This window comes from Coregonus lavaretus, assembly GCF_964263955.1.
Source record: "Coregonus lavaretus genome assembly, chromosome: 18".
NCBI classification, from domain to species: Eukaryota; Metazoa; Chordata; class Actinopteri; order Salmoniformes; family Salmonidae; genus Coregonus; species Coregonus lavaretus.
The window spans coordinates 25,648,562-25,671,084 of record NC_140005.1 but is presented as its reverse complement, the minus strand read 5'-3'; the positions used below and the strand labels follow the sequence as shown (position 1 = coordinate 25,671,084).

At 48.4% G+C, this 22,523-nt stretch overlaps 1 protein-coding gene across 1 annotated transcript in view; it reads right to left on the bottom strand.

Moving 5' to 3' along the window:
• The window catches only part of LOC311145895 (CDK-activating kinase assembly factor MAT1-like), a 70,977-nt gene that overhangs the window by 1,390 nt on the left and 47,064 nt on the right, over positions 1 to 22,523 (bottom strand). The gene's annotated exons all lie outside the window — the stretch shown is intronic.

Below are 22,523 nucleotides of genomic sequence, written 5' to 3'. Positions count from 1 at the left end.
CAGCTATGTAGGCAGCAGAGTGGGCACATGGCTAAGTAAAAAAAAGAAATCCTGCACATGTGTAGAAATATCCATATTTTTTGCCTGGGCAAAGTGGGATACAGAAACTCTGTATCCGTAGCCACTCCATAGAGCATTATAGGTGTATTTTATTTAAGTGCTTACAGATGTAGCCCTAGCCCACCAAGGCCCCCTTTCAGCTTTTAAGAAGATGGCGAGTCACTGTTTATTTACACTCTGAGCTGTAGATGGAAAAACAGCCGAGCTGTCGACTACAGACCCTGGTCCGTGGTGACGGGTGCTCTTCCACTAGGGAAGGGAGGTGGGGGGGGCAAGGATGACCTGTAGCCCCACCCTCTCTAATCCTTCCTCCTCACACACACTCAGTCCTGGGCTGTCTGTCAGCTCAGTGGGCACTAGGGGAACGACTCTCCTCCCCTCTCCCCCCCCCCTCTTGGCCTCCTTCACTGGGTTCTACAGTCTCTGGCTACTAAGCTAACATAGTCCTCAAGTGACTAAGGTCCAAAGAAACAAAGACAGCACACACTCACCCCCCTCCTTTCCCACACTCACAGACCCAGCAGAGAGGCTAAAGCCCCCACACGAGTCAGGCTTTGTGCCCCCTGTCCCTGAGAGCCACGGAAACTTCAAAGTGAAATAGGAAGCGAGAGCACAGACAGCCCTCTGTGATTTGTACTCCGGTTCGGTCTGCTTTACAGAGTAACCCAACACCTGTGGGGAGGCTCAGAGAGAGACTGGGACTGGGAGCGGGAGGGAGAAGGAGGTGTGTGTGTGGAATACGTGTGTTGGAGTATGTGTTTATGGAGCATTTATTTTTGGCAGTTTGCATGTGTACCTGTGTGTCTAACATTTTACATTGTTTTTCCTCAGATGAGTTTCCATGATATACAGTATATGGAAAATAGACTAATATCTAAAAATCAACTGCTAAGCATAATGTATACATGGTCATTAATATGGCATTTACTTATGTGCTTTGCATTTACATGAACAGAAAATGAATTCTAGCCATCAGTGGTTAAGTTCCAGACATAAGAAGAGAGGGCGGATTGGGTTTTGTACATAAAGACCACTCTTCACCCACTAGAGAAACAACACACAAGTCCAAAACAGGCGTCCCAGTGATTAATAATAACTTCATTAAGCACGAGCTCCTGTAGCCGGTCCTTCATGGCACACTTGAGGGAGGCCTTCTCCGATGGCTTCCTGCTCCTCTCCCCACAGCAGATGAGTGCAGTCTATTGATTATATTGTACTGGGCCTTTTTAACGGTGAAAAAGTGGTCTATTCCCAGTCCGGCTAAGTCTGCTCTTCCTGCTAATCTAATCCCCAAGCTACACATGTGGTCATTCCTTCCAAGAAAGCTGAGAGCTCTGTAACTTTATACCAGCCTGCCCCTAAGGAAGGAGAGGAGATGAAATAATGGGGGGAGAAGGAGAGAGAGATGGAGAGAGCAGGAGGATGTAGAGTGAAATCACCTTTGGGTATCATCACCAGCCAGTTCTACAGCCGTTAAACTAACAGTCTGTCTGCCCTCTGCTCCCCCCTAACGCCACCCGTTAGTTCAGTTCTGCTCCATTAACTCTGCTCCTGTAAGTGCATCTCCTCCCAAAGCTCTACTTTATACACACACCAGCAACGAATGCACACTAGTGCACACACACACACACTTCAGCAATCCATCACATTACCCTTCTCTTTAGCGAAAACAACACTGACTGTACTTGACACTGAACAAACAGACAGAGGAAGACTACAGACATACAATGAATAGACAAATATTTCACTCAGACTTTTTGTAGAACATTTGCATACAATTAAGTTTGGTACACACAGCGATAGACTGACTACTATACATACTGTGTGAATGAGACACTTAACAGTATAAACGGTGCACTGAACCAACTTTGACAAAGTTAGACTTACACCCCTCTCCCCCTACACCTCTCTCCACCCTCCTTCCCTCCCTCACCCCTCGTTCTTTTTCTCCCAGAGGACTGGCTGCCTTTTGTTCACAGGCCTCTGAAACCCAAGCCGTTTCGGCCGGCAACATCTTTCACTCTCCGGGCCCCACTGGAGCATTAGCTGCAACTCGATCTGGGCTTTTCAAAGCCTCCTGTTATTGGGTAAATATGGGTCACTTTGGACTGGTCCATTACGTCATTTAGGGGGGCGGGAATAGACTAATGCAGACGATAGAGATGACTGAATGACATTTGTCAGCATAGGTGATTTTAGTTGGTTCTTTAGTTCATACAAAAACCCATGATGACACATATGCCCCATGGATCCTATAGACTGCCAAGCTCTTTGTTATTGTACATTTATCTTTGTTATACTACATTATCCTACACTTTTGAATAAACTAAATCAGATGAGGCATGGAAACGGCAAACTGTAAGGAACCTACTGTTAAATCTAAAAACATGAGTGTCTTGGATGAGTGAATTACCACAATGAACAATATTCTTACTGATGGAGTAATCACAATATTATTCTAGAACCCCTGTTTCTCAGTATTCATGCTACCATCCACCCCTTTCTGAGAGCCAAATTACTCAAAACTGCTGGAGCTAACAGCATATTTCCTCTCTGGTTTGGAATGGTGAATACCTGGTTAATTTCTCCTGCTAACGCTAATAATAGTCTTGGATTTCCCGTCGGGACCCCGAAAGTATTCCATGCTCCTGTTGCCTGGAAAACTACATGGAGGCCCATCTCTAATTCAAAGTGAAAAGATAAGTGCCAAAATGTTCCGGAAGATTCCAGCTGAGTGTAACTTTGTGTTCGGTTTCAAGTTTTATTGTCACACATGAACAAATGCACAGGACAGGTTGTGTGAGTGTGTGTGTGGAAGGCAGGGAGGGTGAAAACAGCCTGGTTTGGAGCAGCTACATTATGTGAAGGACTAGCAGGCTGGGTGGATCAGGGCTCCTGTCTAGACTCTATGTGTTGGCTGTGGGGAAACCCAGCCATGATGGAAAGAAAAGGCCAGCTATAATGTTGCCACGCCTGCCTATAGATCATGGCCAACACTTGGTGGTGCCCTCACAAACCACATACAGACATAGCATTCATTTGGACCAGCCTTACACATTGCTGATTGAAACTGTGGGATATGACAGGTTGCATTCCCATATTTAAACATCCCTGTATACCTTAAGCAGGTCTGAGTGGGTTGTGCTCTTGAATACGATAGCATATCAGTATAAATGAACTGCACTGTGAGTGAGTGTATAATAGAGGCTCTTTCCTATCAGAAAAGCCATGAATCACTGAAGCATGGCGTCTAGTATCGATAGCCAGCTGCTGTTACAGTATGTCTCTGTCTCCCTCCCTCTGCTCCTGCACTTTACTTTCACAAAGGTCTGGTCACTGACCCCAGACCAGGCTGCAGCTCAGCACCTGTCTGCTCCCAGACCACACTCTGATCCTGGGACTGCAGTTGTTTTTTGCAGCACAAAGGATGATAGAGACGCGTTACTTCCCATGACTCATGGCAGAGACTGAGCATCATAACCCCTGTCACTACCGCACTATGGAAAAAAACTTGGAGAATTCTACTCTGTGCATGGTCTGAAAAACAATATTTAGCAATGTCGAAACTCAATCAATCAATCAACTTTCACCTATTGGAAACTCCATGGCCTCCTGGTTGAAGACGGTGGAGCTACTGTAAGATATTAGGGCTGAGGTGTAAGGTGAGAGTTAAGGTCAGTGGTTGGGAGGCCCTGGCTGGATCTATCCACAGAGGTCTGTTTCATACTTCTGAAAGGCCAGTCATGATCCACTTGGACAGCAGGCCTCATGTCCGGAAGTCTTCCTTTAGCGCTCCGATCCAGCAGAGGTTGGGAATCCTGGCCTGGGAATGAGGGGGTGGTGGTGCCACACACCTGTCGGATGATTTGTCATTATAGAGGGGTCAGCACTCAGCTGTCACCCCCTAATCACCCTCCTCACCCCGCCCTGCTCCTCCAAAAACACCCCCTGCATTCCTTAGCTAGCTCCAGTTACACACACTCACAGCTCCGCTACCCCTCCCCATCCCCTGCTACCCTAAGAGCAAGAGCACCGCTGTGCAGGACCGAGCCAGAGACTGTGTGTGTGTGTGTGTGTTACAGGGTACAGTGACCTGCGTATCTTTCCCAAAACCGTAATAACAATTCACTTCGTCTGCAAAACCAATACAGCAGAATTTCTAAAAGGTATGCAGGGCTAAAACCCTGGAACACATCCAGCCGGGCCAGGAACAAAAACCCTTGCAGTGGAGCCAAACATAGAGCACTCTCACAGGTATACTATATCTGTCAACAGCAGCCTTTCATCATCGGGGGCCAGAGGCCAGTCTCGTTTCCCTGGGATGGAGTTTCCTCCAGGACATGGTAGTGAGATTATATCCTCCACAACCATTAGGATGATACGACACGGCCCAAAACCCCCTGTTGTACACAGGACACTCAGTCTGAGTGACAAATCTACACACACTCAGTCACTACTAGGCTAGGCCATCGACTCCTTTTCCATTATCATGTATCTTATCGCTAGGGGGTCAACTCCACTGACCGAGAGGGTGTGTCTGTGTCTCTCAGAGAGCCATACGGGGTATCACTAACACTTAGTTAAGAGTGGACCACTTTTAGGGTGTTAACACAAGCATTGTATGACACTTGACATTAACACTTATAGAAATACATACTCATTTTGCAGGGATTGACAACTGGCAAGCAGAACTTGTAAAGCCAGTTTACATTAATCACAGCAAAGGGGTATGAATGATGCAGGTAGTTTTGTGTCTGTGATATGAAGGCATTATAAAAGAACAGAGGCTTACGCAGATGCCTAAAACATGATTTTACTTAGTTTCTTCACAAAGCGTCAACCGTCACTGCTCATCCAGGACTGTGTGTCACAGTCCTGTACTTCCCGTCTGGCCTGATGGGGGCGGCAGAGGCTGCCTGACAGGGCGACAGGACAGAGTTTAATCTCTCTACTACGTCAATGGCATGGAAACTCACCACAAACTAGCCACTTGATACAGAAACCCACATTTCTCCCAGTGAGATGCCTGGCAGGTACTGAGTATCTATCTATCCAGCCATCCCCTGGAGAGCAGGGAGAATACTGTGGGCTGGAGGCCGGGGGAAATTATATGACATCAGTGTCCTCGTTAACCAAATGGGTCCGTAAACAATGGAAGGGCATATGCTCTTCACGGAATGGCTGATAGCGCCAGACACACCCACAAACACACCACACGGGAGTATTGATTGTCATATGTAGCATATTGTAAATAGAACACCGGTACAATGTGGAAGAAAAGCCTTTTCCCAGGTGGGTTCCGAAACACTGGTATCAGTTTCCACAGCACCTCGAGGGAGAAGCAAGAGCATTTCAATTAGTGAAAGAGAGAGGGAGGGAGAGAGAAAGAAAAACACAAAGAGGTGGGGGGATTCATCCATCATACTGGGGAGGTACCTACTACAAGTCCCCACAGCGCAGTCCCAGATGACGGGAGTTTGTTTTCTTTCCCCAGCTCTTAAGAGGGGAAAATGAGCCAGCTAATCCCACTGTACATCACTGAGCCCTGAGGGGGGAGAGGAGACACAGGACTCCACTGTGCCAATATGGTGTGTGTGTGTATATAGCTAGGGTGAGAGTCACCCCATTCAGTTGACATCAAAGCCTACACCCCTGACTGACTGACAGTCCCAGTCCTGCCTACACCCCTGACTGACAGTCCCAGTCCTGCCTACACCCCTGACTGACTGTCCCAGTCCTGCCTTACACACCTCTGCACATATTGGGTTTATGTATAAATAGTTACGAGACGTCGCCTCTCGCTCTCTCTTCTGGGAGTTGACCTTGCAGCCTCCAGCCAGCGCCACAAATAAACAAAGGGGGGAGTAGGCAGGCAAATACCCACTCCTGGTTATCCCTGGCCTGCCCTGGTGGTGTCTCCTTCACTGGGGCTGGGCTTGCCTGTGCGTGTCCCTGTGTGGGAACACCACACGCCCGCTTGGGGAAGGGGCTGGCAAGGGGCCCTCATAAGAAGACTAAAACAGCCCTGTCTCCTTCAGAACCCAGAAAAACCCAGTGGAAGACTGGTGTGGCCATGGCGTCCCATCTCCATCTGCTGTTTTTATGTCCAGACAAACCCATGAAGCTAAAGAGCTTTCTACTGTCAGTCAGAGACGCCTCCTCCAATCCACTGGCCTAATGACTCACTCAAGAATCAATCAATATTTGCACAGATCGCATTAAGAGACAACAATAGATCCGGTTCATACAGAGCTATGCTGTTTTGCTCCTGTTTTCTAGGACAGAGAACATCATCCATGAGTGCAGGTCAGGATAAGGAGTGGATACTGTACTATACAACATTCACACAACACCCTGGTATTAGCCCAACTACCCCAGTAATGGAGAGAAGAACCACCCATACCCTACCCCCTATTTCCAGGCTTCCCAACAAGAGTAGTACAGTGTCTGGCCATGCAAGAGTAGCTATACTATAACATCAGAGATATATAATGAGAGCTGATCATGTGCTGAGAGTGATGCTGGGGAAAACACAGCTCATCCTGTGGGTTTGCAAGTCAAATAACCCTGCTTTAAAGATCTGGCTCCCACATAGCCAAAAGATACTGCAGGAACTATGCAAATGCCAAATCTGTGAGCTACAGCTGTCGTTCATGCTCACTGCTCTGAGAGGGTGTGGATAGAGCATTCAGAGAAGCAGTACCTTGCAATGGTAGGCTTCATCCAGCAAGCTGCTAGCACAACTAGGACACTGCCCAAGTCGACAGCCTGAGCTTTTGAGAAACATAAATATTTGTTACACACAATGATCCTACAGCATACATCTTTATGATTAATTACTGTTATGTTGGACATTTCAAATCACCTCAAAATCTAGAAAAAATTGAGATGGATTATGTAATTGTAGTAAAACCAGATCAAAGACCTTGGGTTCATCTGAGGTCATACTATATGGCGCCTTTCTCGCCTTCATCAAGCCCCATAACTCAACCATCAAAGCTACATATTGTCTGCGTGTGTCTGCGTGCGCACAGTATGTGAGATGCCTTCACTGTGAGGTGCCATCACTCAGCTCCCTCTGTCCCAGGACAGCCCTCCATTTCCCTGTGAAGACCTCTACCCCTCTCTCCCTCCTGCCCTCCCAGGTCCCAGGCCCATCAAATGGCCTTGCTCCCAGCTAGAATCAGACAGCCGGGGCCGTACGGAAAAGCCATTTTAGGCCGTTTTGTGTAGAAAGAGCAAACAGTCCATCTGGAGTGGTCCTCCTCAGCCCAGCACACGCCTGCTGCTCTCCACACACAGAGAGTGGGAGACGCACGGGAGCCACAGTGACTGAGATTTACTGTCTCCTACTACTAGAGAGAGGGAAGGAGAGAGGCGGGTGAGAGAGACATATGAGGACCATTAAGGAGTGAGGATATGACTTAAACCTTGTTTAATGTAGGGGAGAGGTTGGGAAGCCAGAGGTGAGAGGTCATAGCGGGTAGTGAGCCAGGTTTGGTTGACTTTGGAATTCCTACATCCTGCAGAGCAGGGCCAGAGCCGGGGCTAGTGGAAGTGATCAGGACTAGGAGTCAGACCTGGAGTCAAGCCAGCCTGGGACTGAGATCTAGGAGGGATGCCTGCCAGAAAGCCATGATTGTCACAGCTCCTCAGCCAACACTGCCTCTCACACACACATACTTTACTTATGTACACACACATCCATCCGCACATAAACACACACCTGTCTAAGCTAGACAGCTAGGTGGAGAACACAGGCAGGAGTACATCACTCAAAGACCCATCACTCCCTTTCTCCCAGCCAGACCAGGGAGCAGGCCTCAAGTCAGTATACCTTCAACACAGTGTGCGTGTGTGTGTGTGTGTGTGTGTGTGTATGTGTGTGCGTGCTTGTGTGTGTATTATGAAGCAGACAAGAGCTCTATGATCAAGGAAAGACTACGAATGCCACTGTGGTAGCTTGACAACAAAGCTCCTTTCTCTCGATATGTCCCAATCAATCCCCTCCATCCATCCCTCAGAGAGAGCTTGAACCCTTCAGCCAGACTCCAGTGAGTCTGACGAGCCTCCATGGCTGAGGAGCACTACTTCCTGGTCTGCAGCTCAGCTCAGGGTCCCCTGGAGAAGAGCTCCAGACTAAACACCCCGCCCACCCTCCCCGTTCCATCGCTCAGCTGCTCCCCTTCACCCCGACCGCCTGATAACCAACAACCACCCGCCCCCGACAGAAACCTCACTTTTTCCACCAATTAAGGAGAGCTGGGAGAGGAGGAGAAGAGGATGAGGGGGTAAAACTTCAAAATATTATCCACATTGGCATTTAGCGTAGCACATTGAGAAACCCCTGTCACAGTGATGGACTAATTTCAGGGTGACCTGTGCCAATACAAACAACTGCTCTCTCTAGCTTTCATTGTCAGCACTTGAGGTTTTAGTAGAATTTGAGTACGGCGCTGCCAATTTCTCCTTCTCCCTCTTTCCCCACACAGGATTAGTCCTTGTCCAAGATTTACTCCCCCTTCCCTTCTCTCTGGAGCGGCAGAGAACTTGGGTCTTTCATCGCCTACACAGTCAGGACTTAGGAAGTGCACCAGAAAACAAACCCACACAGTAGACATGTGTAAGCACACAAAATGTACTCCATCTTTTCCTCAAAGACTCACGAACGCATGTGCGCATGCTCACACTCACGCACCCGCGAACACACACACGTTACCGGCCTCAGTCTGAGGTGGCCTGTAATAGTAAAAAGAACGGACACAAGTTTAAGTCTGCACAGTTCTGGCACTTTCTATATTCTGAATCATGTTTTAATTTTTTTTCCTCTTGTTCAATTGTCTATTTTCTTGTTCGTACTTTTAAAACATACACATCAAACAAGTGCACACTTTAAATTACACAACATACAGTGGGGAAAAAAAGTATTTAGTCAGCCACCAATTGTGCATGTTCTCCCACTTAAAAAGATGAGAGGCCTGTAATTTTCATCATAGGTACACGTCAACTATGACAGACAAATTGAGGAAAAAAAATCCAGAAAATCACATTGTAGGATTTTTTAATTAATTTAATTAATTAATTAATTATGGTGGAAAATAAGTATTTGGTCACCTACAAACAAGCAAGATTTCTGGCTCTCACAGACCTGTAACTTCTTCTTTAAGAGGCTCCTCTGTCCTCCACTCGTTACCTGTATTAATGGCACCTGTTTGAACTTGTTATCAGTATAAAAGACACCTGTCCACAACCTCAAACAACACTATGGCCAAGACCAAAGAGCTGTCAAAGGACACCAGAAACAAAATTGTAGACCTGCACCAGGCTGGGAAGACTGAATCTGCAATAGGTAAGCAGCTTGGTTTGAAGAAATCAACTGTGGGAGCAATATTTAGGAAATGGAAGACATACAAGACCACTGATAATCTCCCTCGATCTGGGGCTCCACGCAAGATCTCACCCCGTGGGGTCAAAATGATCACAAGAACGGTGAGCAAAAATCCCAGAACCACACGGGGGGACCTAGTGAATGACCTGCAGAGAGCTGGGACCAAAGTAACAAAGCCTACCATCAGTAACACACTACGCCGCCAGGGACTCAAATCCTGCAGTGCAAAACGTGTCTCCCTGCTTAAGCCAGTACATGTCCAGGCCCGTCTGAAGTTTGCTAGAGTGCATTTGGATGATCCAGAAGAGGATTGGGAGAATGTCATATGGTCAGATGAAACCAAAATAGAACTTTTTGGTAAAAACTCAACTCGTCGTGTTTGGAGGACAAAGAATGCTGAGTTGCATCCAAAGAACACCATACCTACTGTGAAGCATGGGGGTGGAAACATCATGCTTTGGGGCTGTTTTTCTGCAAAGGGACCAGGACGACTGATCCGTGTAAAGGAAAGAATGAATGGGGCCATGTATCGTAAGATTTTGAGTGAAAACCTCCTTCCATCAGCAAGGGCATTGAAGATGAAACGTGGCTGGGTCTTTCAGCATGACAATGATCCCAAACACACCGCCCGGGCAACGAAGGAGTGGCTTCGTAAGAAGCATTTCAAGGTCCTGGAGTGGCATAGCCAGTCTCCAGATCTCAACCCCATAGAAAATCTTTGGAGGGAGTTGAAAGTCTGTGTTGCCCAGCGACAGCCCCAAAACATCACTGCTCTAGAGGAGATCTGCATGGAGGAATGGGCCAAAATACCAGCAACAGTGTGTGAAAACCTTGTGAAGACTTACAGAAAACGTTTGACCTGTGTCATTGCCAACAAAGGGTATATAAAAAAGTATTGAGAAGCTTTTGTTATTGACCAAATACTTATTTTCCACCATAATTTGCAAATCAATTCATTAAAAATCCTACAATGTGATTTTCTGGAGAAAAAAAATCTCAATTTGTCTGTCATAGTTGACGTGTACCTATGATGAAAATTACAGGCCTCTCTCATCTTTTTAAGTGGGAGAACTTGCACAATTGGTGGCTGACTAAATACTTTTTTCCCCCCACTGTAAATGCACTTTACCTAAAGCAGAATTCAAAAAAATAATCCACAAATACCGTCTTACTGTATGATTTCACATGAAAACCAAAATGTATTTCACATTCATACAATAGAAACACATATGAAGACAAAAGTAACAATGTTTTTCTATATACCGCTACCAATATAGAAAACTGACAATACATTCAGCTTTAAGATAGTAGCACCTCCGTAAAATCGTCTCTCTCTCATGCATCCGCACTGTCTGTCTGCACTAAAAGTTCATGCTCCAGACTGAGCGTGCGCGGCCAGTTTACCAGCTCGTGAGCACAATTTTACACAAAACCAATAACATGTAAAACGAACTCAGAATCCCTAACAAATGGATTCTTTATAAAATCTCCTAGACAAAATCCAGCACAAGTAAGCTGTTCAGTAAACATAGTCTCTGTGACTTGTAAAAGGTTATTACCTCAGCTAGCATCAAGCTAACATATACTCTCACTCATTGTAAATCACGTTCTTCTCACTCAGTTCGACACAAAACCTTTCCTAACGTGATAATACCTTGACAAAGTTGTTAACTAGCATGTTAATACATATTCTTTCAATATTAGAAAGTTAAGAAGTTCTGTTACATACATGTAATAGTAAAAAGAACGGACACAAGTTTACGTTTGCAAAGTTCTGGCGCTTTCTTTATTCTGAAGAATGGTGTGCGCGCTTGTCCAGAACTTGCTGTTTCTCCTACAGTGCAACACCGTCATCTATTTCCCTGATGGACTACTAATGCTAAAGCATGTAGAATATACAATTTAGATTAATTAAGACAAATACATAAACACATTTTTTGTCTGTCTATAGTCAAGTCAATGTCTAGTCAGTGTCTAGCATGTCCAGACAAGTGGTGTTCCTTCGTGCCAGTAACCTCCTTGTAAAACTGGATAAGTCATCATGTTTCCAGGCGCCATGTAAGAATTGAGCACAACTGCGTTTGCTCCTTGTCTCAATGACTGGTATGACGGTTGTCCCAGACTCTTATAGCTAAACATTGCTCTGGGCCTTCCAGTGCACGTGGACCTTCTCACAGGTAAGTCTTCCTTTCCATTGACCTCTTGCCGCTGTACTAGCACATAATCTTGGAGTTCCTCCTGCACTTCATCCTCCACTCCATGCTGTTGCTGGATCTGTTCTATTTCCTGTGCCACTGTAGGTCTGAACTCCTGAGCAGTAACTTGCAGTCTGGTACGCCACTCTGGTTGACTTGGTTGTGGTCTGACATCGCTCTGATGGACCCGAGGACTGTGCTGGTAAGTATAGTAGCTTTCCTCTTCATCTGAACTGTCAGATTCTTGGTCAATCATGTTACTGTTTGTAGTCTGTTTTTGTCTTGGGGGTGTTCTTTTCACAGGTTTGGTTGGAGTGTCTTGATGCACTGGCAAGTCATTTACAGGTAACAGGAGGTTCTGGTGCAGCACACGAAGAGCTTTGTCTCCACTCTGACTGGATCTTATACACTGGACCCTCTCTAATTCTCTCCACAACTCTGTGTACCATCTTCTCCCAGTAAGCACAGAATTTCCCAGGGCCACCTCTTTCTGATAGGTTCCTAACAAGGACTTGATCATCTGGCTGTAGAGTTGCATCTTTGACACCTTTGTCGTAGTACTTCTTCCCTTTCGCTGAGGACTTTTGACTGTTCTCAGAAGCGATTTTGTATGCGTCTTGCATCTTTGTTGCCCACTTCTCTGTGAATGTTTGTTGGGTTCTTGTCACTGTTTCTGGTTCGAGGTTGAACAGTAGGTCGATAGGAAGGTGTGGGGCTCTGCCATACAGGAGAAAAAATGGTGAGTATCCCGTTGCCTCATGCCTTGTACAGTTATAGGCATGGACAATGTTTGGTAGATGGTCTTTCCACTCTGTCTTCTCTTCTTGCAGAGTGCAGAGCATCTGCAGGAGTGTTCTACTCATCCTTTCCACAGGGTTGCCTTGTGGATGGTATGGGGTAGTTCCCTGCACGCTGCTGGAGTCTCTGGAACAGGTTGTTCTCAAACTCCCCCTTGGTCGTGGTGAAGCGTACTAGGATAGCCAAACCGAGGAATGAAGTCTTGAAATGTATTCTCGGCTGAAGTTTTTCCTGACTTGTTCTTCGTTGGGTAGGCCTGTGCAAAGTGTGTGAAATTATTGACCAGTTCAATAATATATTCATAGCCTCCTTTGCTTGGCTCAAGGTGCATGTAGTCGACGGAGAGAAGCTCAAAGGGTGCACTGGTGGTGATAGAACCCATAGGTGCTTTCTCTGGAACACAGGGAAGTTTCTGCTTGATACATGCACACCGTCTGATCACAATATTCTACTTCACGCTGCATGAATGGCCAGTAAAATCTTTCCCTGACTAGATGGATCACTTTGTCTGCACCGACGTGGCCCATGTCTTCATGTTAGTTCTTCAGCACCACTGATTTCAGCTTGCTGGGTAGTACAAGTTGCTTTCGTTGTCTGTACAGGATTCCATTTTCCATGACCAGCTTGTTCCACTCATGGACTAGTCTCCTTATTTCTGGTCCCATGAGCTTTTTCTTTTTCTCCTTCTCATTTGGATTCCATCTTTTGTTTTTCAGCGAGATGATTTCTCTGATTGCAGCATCCTCATGCTGTGCAGCCTTGATATCCTCTGGTGTGATGGCAGGCATGCCTACAGGTGACACACCACCCTCTCTAGAGTTGACCTGCAGCGCAGCCACCCATGGAACATCCTCATTTTTCACTGCTCTGCTTCCTTGCCATACCGCTGAGATGACTTCTGGTGGCATAGATTCTGGGTATTCACCCACGTGGTTGTGGAGAACGACAGGACAATGAGACAGTGTGTCAGTGTCTGCATTCATTTCCCCAGGCCTGTATTTCAGGTTGAAGTGGAATTCGGCCAATGCCCCGACCCAGCGGTGACCTACTGCGTTGAGTCTAGCTGTGCTCAGAACATAGGTCAAAGGGTTGTTGTCTGTGTATACGGTAAAGGTGGGTGCATAGTATAGATAGTCTCTAAATTTGTCACAGATCGCCCATTTAAGTGCTAAAAACTCAAGTTTGCCATTGTGGAGGTGGTAGTTTTTCTTTGCTGGAGTTAGCGTTCTGGACCCACACCCAATTACACGTAGTCTCCCGTTCTGATGTTGGTAAAGGACAGCCCCTAGACCCTCATTGGAAGCGTCAGTGTGTTGCACAAATGGTAAGTCACAGTTTGGGTATGCTATTATGGGTAGATTTGTTAGCATGTCCGCCAACTTGGCCACGATGGCTCCGTGTACAGCCGTCCACTGGACTGGTGTCTTGGGATGCTGTTGTCCATTGCTAACCTTTTTGGCCTGGGTTTTTCCTCTGGTTGATTTGGGCTTGGCAGTTTTCCCTTTTTCTTCTGATGGACTTTGTAGCAGCTCAAATAGGGGGTTGGCCATCCTGGGGAAATCTTGGATGAATGACCTGTAGTAGCCGAAGAATCCCAGTAGTGTTCTGACCTCTCCAACTGTCTGTGGCTCCCTCTCCTTTAGCTGCAAAACAGCCTCCAAGTCTTTTGGGTCGATTTGTTTTCCCTCACTGGATACGATCCGACCTATGTGCCTCACTTGGCGTCTGAAGACTTCACACTTTTTCGGCCGCAGTTTGATACCGTGCTTCCTCATCCGACTAAGCACTCTTTTTAGGTCTTCCACATGTTCACTGAACGTCTTGGAATAGCAGATAACATCGTCCAGATATGGAGAACAGCAGTCGTCTCTCATGCCCTCTAGAACTCCTTTCATACACCTCTGGAAAGTGGATGGGGCGTTGGTCAAACCAAAGGGGATGCGGACCCACTCATATAGGCCCCAGGGGGTGCTGAACGTGGTGGCTTGTCTTGAGCTTTTATCCACGAAGCCTTGATGGTAAGCGCTGCCTTGGTCGAGTATCGAGAACCCTGTGTATCCCCCTAGGTTATCCAGCAGGTCTTGTATCCGTGGCAACGGATGACAGTCGGGGATGGTTTTGCGATTCAGCTCCCTGAGGTCGACACATAACCGCAGGCTGCTGTCCTTCTTGCACACACAGACCACTGGCGATGTGGATTTCTTGATCCAGCCTCTCTCCAGTAGGTTTTGGTCATATTCTTTCACCTCTTTGTATAGAGGTTTCGGAATGGAGTTGCAACTTTTCTGGACAGGCGTGTGATCCTTCAAGTTGAGTTTCAGCTTAAGGTTCGGAATGCAGCCGATATCTCCATCTTCCTGTGAGAACATATCAGATTCTTCATACAGCATTCTTCTGACTATTTTCTGTTCCTCTTCCTGTAGATGTTCTAAGTCAACAGGTGGGTGCCATTTTTCTCTGGACCCAACTGGTGTGTGACTCTCGTCAGGTAAATGTCATGTGTGGAGTTCTGAATTGGAATCTTTACCACCTTCGAGGCTCCACAGGGCACATCCACGAGGCATGGAAACAGCTCCAAACCTTCCGGGCAATGGCTGTCCATGGCTGGCTCGAACATCATTGTTCCTCCCTCTGGCCAGGCTCTGATTTTACATTTCACCTCAGCTATTTGACCTGTAGGAATGGTAAATCCTTTCTTTCCCACTTTTACCAAACAGCTCAGTGACATTTTTTCATGGGTCATCACTTTAATGGCAGAGACCATGGTTTCAACAGCTTTTTCTTTTACATTCATCACCTCACTCAGCAGTGCACTGAGAGTGACACCATCAGTCTGTTCACTGTTTTCTCTTATGATATCCTGTATTACATTAAAGCCTAGTAGTGGACAGTCTACACAGCTCTGACTAACTAGCATAGGCACATGTTTTGCCATTTTCCCATGTTTACTACTCAGAAGCTCCAGGGACACTTCAAAGGGGACAGTAGTGCAGTTTGATGCAATCACGTGGAGCTGGCCTTCAGTTAACAAAGGGGTTGGATCTCAACACTTGGCAAAGCGTTCTCTACCCAGGCCCTCCCTACAATGCTAACCTGTGCCACAGTGTCTAACAACATCTCAACTTTGACTCCATTACATAGGCATGAGACCATACATCTATTGGCAATAAGCTGTGCACCTTGGGTGTCTTAGGCGGAGTGTGTGTTGATGTTCCTGTGTGTGGACGTGTAGCTGGTTTCTCTGTCTTCACACAGTTGATTTGGAGTAGGGACGTTTTGTTTCCAGCGGTCACCGTCTGTCCCTCGCCAGCGACCTGAATCCTTTTGTCACACCCTGGCTCTGGGACTCTATATGTTGAGCCAGGGTGTGTTCATTCTATGTGTTCTGTTTCTTTGTTTGGGTGTTCTAGGTTGTCAGTTTCGATGTTTGCCTGTGTGACTCCCTATCAGAGGCAACGAGTGTCAGCTGTCGGCTGGTTGTCTCTGATTGGGAGCCATATTTAATCTGTATGTTTTCCCTTGGGTGTTGTGGGTTTTTGTTCCGTGTCGGTATTGTTAACCGTGGACTTCACGAGTCGTGTTTTGTTAGTACTTTAATTAAATAAAGTCATGTTTGTTTCACACGCTGCGCCTTGGTCTACTCACTCCTATGACGATCGTGACAGAAAAACCCACCATAAAAGGACCAAGCAGCGTGTCCAGGAGCAGGCAGACTGGACATGGGAGGAAGCGCCAGGAAAGGAGATGGAGAGGCTGGCGATGGCCCAGGTGGGCAAATCGTGGTCCTGGGAGGACATGCTCGGGGGCAAGGGACCTTGGGGTAGGATTAAGGCCCTGGCGAGAGAGGAGCAGCGGCGTCAGCAGTGCCATCGTCGGACGGACGAGAGGCACCCCCAAGAATTTTTTAGGGGGGGGCACACGGCATGGGCGACTGGGCAGCAGGAGGCTGCCACAGGGCGAAATGGGAGACGAGGAGAGAAGGCCACCGGGTTACGGGAGCCATTGGCGAGAGGAGGGAAGGAAGTTGTAGAGGCACGGCGAGAGGTACTGAGGTGTATTGCCAGTCCGGTCCGGCCCGTTCCTGATCCCCGTTTAAGGCCAGTGGTGTGTGTTCCCAGTACGGTTCGGCCTGTTCCTGCTCCACGCACCAAGCCTACGGTGTGCGTCGCCAGCCCAGCCCGGCCTGTCCCTGCTCCACGCACCAAGCCTACGGTGTGCGTCGCCAGCCCGGTCCGGCCTGTTCCTGCCACCCGCACCAAGTCTACGGTGCGCGTCGCCAGCCCGACCCGGCCTGTTCCTGCCACTCGCACCAAACCTACGGTGCGCGTCGACAGCCCAGCCCGGCCTGTTCCCGCTCCACGCACCAAGCCTACGGTGTGCGTCGACAGCCCAGCCCGGCCTGTTCCTGCTCCACGCACCAAACCTACGGTGTGCGTCGCCAGCCCTGTCCGGCCTGTTCCTGCTCCACGCACCAAGTCTACGGTGCGCGTCGCCAGCCCTGCCCGGCCTGTCCCTGCTTCACGCACCAAACCTACGGTGCGCGTCGACAGCCCAGCCCGGCCTGTTCCCGCTCCACGCACCAAGCCTACGGTGTGCGTCGACAGCCCAGCCCGGCCTGTTCCTGCTCCACGCACCAAACCTACGGTGTGCGTCGCCAGCCCTGTCCGGCCTGTTCCTGCTCCACGCACCAAGTCTACGGTGCGCGTCGCCAGCCCTGCCCGGCCTGTTCCTGCTCCACGCACCAAGCCTACGGTGTGCGTCGCCAGACCTGCCCGGCCTGTCCCTGCTCCACGCACCAAGCCTACGGTGTGCGTCGCCAGCCCTGTCCGGCCTGTTCCTGCTCCACGCACCAAGTCTACGGTGCGCGTCGCCAGCCCTGCCCGGCCTGTCCCTGCTTCACGCACCAAACCTACGGTGCGCGTCGACAGCCCAGCCCGGCCTGTTCCCGCTCCACGCACCAAGCCTACGGTGTGCGTCGACAGCCCAGCCCGGCCTGTTCCTGCTCCACGCACCAAACCTACGGTGTGCGTCGCCAGCCCGGCCCGGCCTGTCCCTGCTCCACGCACCAAGTCTACGGTGCGCGTCGCCAGCCCGGTCCGGCCTGTTCCTGCCACTCGCACCAAGTCTACGGTGCGCGTCGCCAGCCCGGCCCGGCTCGTTCCTGCCACTCGCACCAAGCCAGGGGTGCGAGTCGTCAGTCCGGCACAACCCGTGCCTGGGTCATCGGTGCCAGATCAGGTACCGCTTTATTGCTCCCCAACGGAGCTGAAGCTAGCCGCTCCTGCTACGTCCAGGTCAGCTCCAGCCAGCGGAGCCAGACTGGACCAGGGGCGCTATGGGGGGTTCATTGGAGGGTGGGGGTCAAGGCCGGAGGCAGAACCGCCGCCGAGGAGGAATGCCCGCCCAGCCCTCCCCTGTTTTGCTTTAGTTGAGGCGCGGTCGCAGTCCGCGCCTTTAGGGGGGGGTACTGTCACACCCTGGCTCTGGGACTCTATATGTTGAGCCAGGGTGTGTTCATTCTATGTGTTCTGTTTCTTTGTTTGGGTGTTCTAGGTTGTCTGTTTCGATGTTTGCCTGTGTGACTCCCAATCAGAGGCAACGAGTGTCAGCTGTCGGCTGGTTGTCTCTGATTGGGAGCCATATTTAATCTGTATGTTTTCCCTTGGGTGTTGTGGGTTTTTGTTCCGTGTCGGTATTGTTAACCGTGGACTTCACGAGTCGTGTTTTGTTAGTACTTTAATTAAATAAAGTCATGTTTGTTTCACACGCTGCGCCTTGGTCTACTCACTCCTACGACGATCGTGACACCTTTTCCCGACATCTGTCTCGTTAGGCAGTCGACAGCAGCTCTGTGTCCTTATTGTCCACAACGGAAGCAGTGAGGGCAGCTATCAATTCCCTGCTGGACACAGTCTTGACATTTACCCTTAGTGTGGGCCCTGTCTGTCGTCGTTGCTCTGGATGGGGGTGAAGAGGCATATCTCGGTGCCTCTCGTCGGTGCTCTGGAGGATAGGTGATGGGCATATCCCTGGGCCTCACCTCTTGTCTGACCTCCGGAGGGTGGGGGATGTGTGTACCCCTGGGCCTCACCTGCAGCAGGTTTCATCATTTTCTCCAGGTTTTTAGCCAGTGCAGACACTGTTGCGGTCAGCTCCTGGATGGCTGTGCGATTGGCCTTCACTTCACCATCAACCTGAGAGGGGGAAGACTGGTCACAATATTTACTGTCCCCTTGTTGCTGTGCTGAGTTGACATTTACTGGTCTGTGTCTAGCACTGCGACCTAGATGTTTCTGTCTATCTGCTTCCTCACTGGTTGATTGTGTTATCTGCTCGAGGATTAAGTTGTCAGTCACACTACAATCAGAGGTATATTTCTTGAGGTCATCTCTGATTTTAGTGTATTTTTCACTGAGCCCTTGGTAAAGTGTGTGAAGGAACACACCCTCTACCAGCTTCTTGTCATAGACAAACTCATCACCACTCTGCTGTGATGCGAACAGTACACGCTGTTTGAGCCCCATTAACCTATATGCAAACTGCTGAGGCATTTCCTTGTCCGGCTGTATAGCGTTACTCAGCTCCTGAAAGAGCTCTGTGCTACTTTTATCTCTGAGATGAGACCTAAAGAAGCGTTTCAGCTCTGCTACAGTAAGACCCTCTTTGTTTGTCAACATGTCCCTGAAAGTACCTGGCTTGATTACTCTTAGAACATTTCTGACTAACTCCGACTCAGGATATTTCTCTCGGAGACCCTCATCAATTTGTTTACATATACTACTGCAAGTAAAATCAGAAACAGAATCAGAGATTTGGCCACCATGTATCTTAAATTCTCTACGAGGAAACAGTGCTGCTACATCAGTAACACTCATCAACCCAGATACCTGTTCTGCAACCAGGGGAGCTGCATGTGCTGACCCATTTCTCACAGTGTCTTTGGTTGTTGATATGTTGTTGGTCTCGGTCGGTCATTGTCTGTGACTGATAATAGTTCATCAAGTTGATCACGCAGGTGAAGTAGGCAGGACAAGCCCTTGTCCTCCAGCTTCAGTCTCTCCTCACCCTTGATGTAGTCAAAAAGTTCTGGTTCGTTGGACTCAGATGCCTCTGGAATGTCTCTTTCGTTCTCGTTGTCTAGTGCCACTGCTAGTGAGTGCAGCTGGCTTCCATTCATTGATGATAACTGTTTCTGAAGATCCAAAATAATCTTGCAACGCGTCGCCATTGTTACTGGATGTCTCAATCCGCTCTCTGGTGACTCTCGAAGTCGTCCCTGTAGCCTCAGCTCTCTGAATAACTCTCGCAGCCTTCTCCACAGCTCTGACGTCTGTATCACCCAGTTGTAGGATCAGCAACTCACCAGATGGTGGCGCTATCCCGGACGAGCCCCCAAAATGTTACCGGCCTCAGTCTGTAGCTGAGGTGGCCTGTAATAGTAAAAAGAACTGACAAGTTTACGTCTGCAAAGTTATGGCGCTTTCTTTATTCTGAAGAATGGTGTGCGCGCTTGTCCAGAACTTGCTGTTTCTCCTACTACCACAGTGCAACAGCGCCATCTTTGGCCTGATGGACTACTAATGCTAAAGCATGTAGAATATACAATTTAGATTAATTAAAACAAAATACATAAATTGGTTTAAAAATAAAATTAACAAATAAAAGGGGTGTCTGTTTTTAGTGACTTTGTTTTCAACCCATTACACACACTTACAGAGAAAAAATGTTCTGACATCAAAGACAACCACACAAACATGCTCCCTCTTTCCATTTATCAAAGATACACACACTCAAGACCAAAACAAACCTTCTCTAACACACAAATCGACATGACTTCCAAAACTGTAACATGTTCATATACCATCATTCAGGTTCTCTTTTTATCCACAGGCAGCAGATGCACCGATACTAAAATGGTGTCCCTCTGCAGTTTGTGGTTGTTGTGTGGAGTCAAGTGGTGAAAGTTTCAAGATTCAGGTCCCAGTCATGTCACTAGGAGTGAACCAGGGCTGAGGTGAGGTAGCGTACCAGAAGGGGACAGTATTGACCCAGCCACAGCTGTCCTGAACACACCTGGACAGTTCACAGTCAGTACTCAGACTACAGTAAACCACACCTTCAGGGGTCAAGGTGACAGCGGAGGAAAAGGCCTCATCCTCTGGCCTATGAAAATTCACATTCTAATCTGTTATGGTAATGCACAGCAACAGGTATTTTCAGTGCATATTAATGCATGGACATGTGTATGTGCCAATCAGTGAGACAGAGTGAGTGACACTTCCTATTCATAAAATGTCTTCACACTATAGGGAGCCTCCTCCGTTCTGTGGTTTCTCGCGCACACACAAACAGACGCATTCAGACATGCACGTACACATCAGGGGAAGTGTGTTTCTGAGATTGTATGTGTGGGTGGGGTGGAAGCTGAATGGACACTTCCAAAGGCCCCCAGTGCCTGAACATGCAGCCTTTTCTCTTTCCCCCAGTATTGAAGCAGCTGTCTTTAATAAGAGCTCAGCCCATATTTATTCAGGTACAGCAGAGAGAGGGAAAGACAGCGAGAGAGAGAGAGAGAGAGAGAGAGAGAGAGAGGCGTGGCCCTTCTTTTTCCTGGCAGCCGCGCAGCGCTCCTGCGGTTTTTTGGGGGCAAAGGGACAAGGCGAAAGAGACGGAGAGAGAGAGGGAAACAGACACACAGAGAGTGAGTGAAGGGAGAGAGGCCCTAGCATAAAAAGCAAGACTCCGCTCACATCCTGTACAAAGCTGGGCCCCAGAGGCCTCAGGGCCACAGGGGGGGGTGTGTGCGGCTATGCGCTCAACTCTCCCGTCCCTCCAGACTCTCCTGTCCAAGACAAATTACCAGCGGTGCTGCTGTCACCATGGGCCCTGACCAAGACAAACAGCCCTGTTTAAAATAAGACCATAGCCCCCCCGACAGCCCCTCCTTCCTTAACCATAACCCCTTCACACACACATCCCCCAACCATATCCCCTTCATAGGTCAGAAGACTGAGACTCTGGCCCAACCCTGCACTGGAGAACTCCCTTTCAACCTCTCCATAACCTCCCTCTATTCTCCACATGCCGTTCAACTCTCTCCACATCACAGCACTCCTGTTGTGGGCAAAAATGCGGAGTGGGACATGTGAGTGTGTATGACACTGTGCATGTTTTTGGTGTGTGTCTGAGACTGTGTGTGTGTGTGTGTGTGTGTGTGTGTGTGTGTGTGTGCACACGCACCAGCGCATGTGTGCATAAACTCTGAACTTTGCAGTTTTGTGATTCAGCTAACAATGCAGAAGTGTCAGCAGAATTCCAGCTCCTGCTAACAGAGCATACTGCATCATGGGAGTTGTGGTTTATTTGTCAGACTGGGCTACAGTAGTCTGTGTCGCTGCCTGCGCCAGAGGGACTGGTGTTTGTCATTGAGAGGAGCCTAATTTATCTCAGTGGCAGAGCCATTCCCCTCCAGCCCTGGTCCTGCAGGACCCCTGAACTGCTGACACCAGACGCCCCCGTGTCCCCCCTCCTCTTCCCCCTTTCATCCCCCTATCATTGGCCAGCTCCAGCATGCGGCAAAACATTTTGAGATGTGTTTCATCTGCATATTGATCAGCCTAGCCAAAAGAACCAAAACCTCAGCATTGCACTGCATACATAATGTAAAAGAAGTACCAGTTATTCTACTAAACCCTCCTGCAATCCATTAAGAAGGAAGGCTTCACTTCAATTAGGTGGTTCAGGAGTTCATTAGGAAAATCAAAAGGGCATTTTTAATTACATATTAAAAAACAAAACTCAATGGAAACTCTTGCAAAATCATCATCCCTCACAAGGGTTTGAAAATCTTCCTTGCAAATTGCAATATGATCAACTGGAAGCCACAGAAAATCTAATCTCTGCTGAATGACGGTTACTATGATGTGGAAATGACAAAGGCTCATCTCTTTTCACCAATGAGAACGCCCTTATTTGTCTGCTTATGCCCCTCTAAGCTAATTGGAGCTGAGCTCTCCTGGCCGGTGGGAGGGCCTTAGTGCCAGCCTGTCCCCTTGCCGACAGACGGCTGGGCGCTGTCTGAT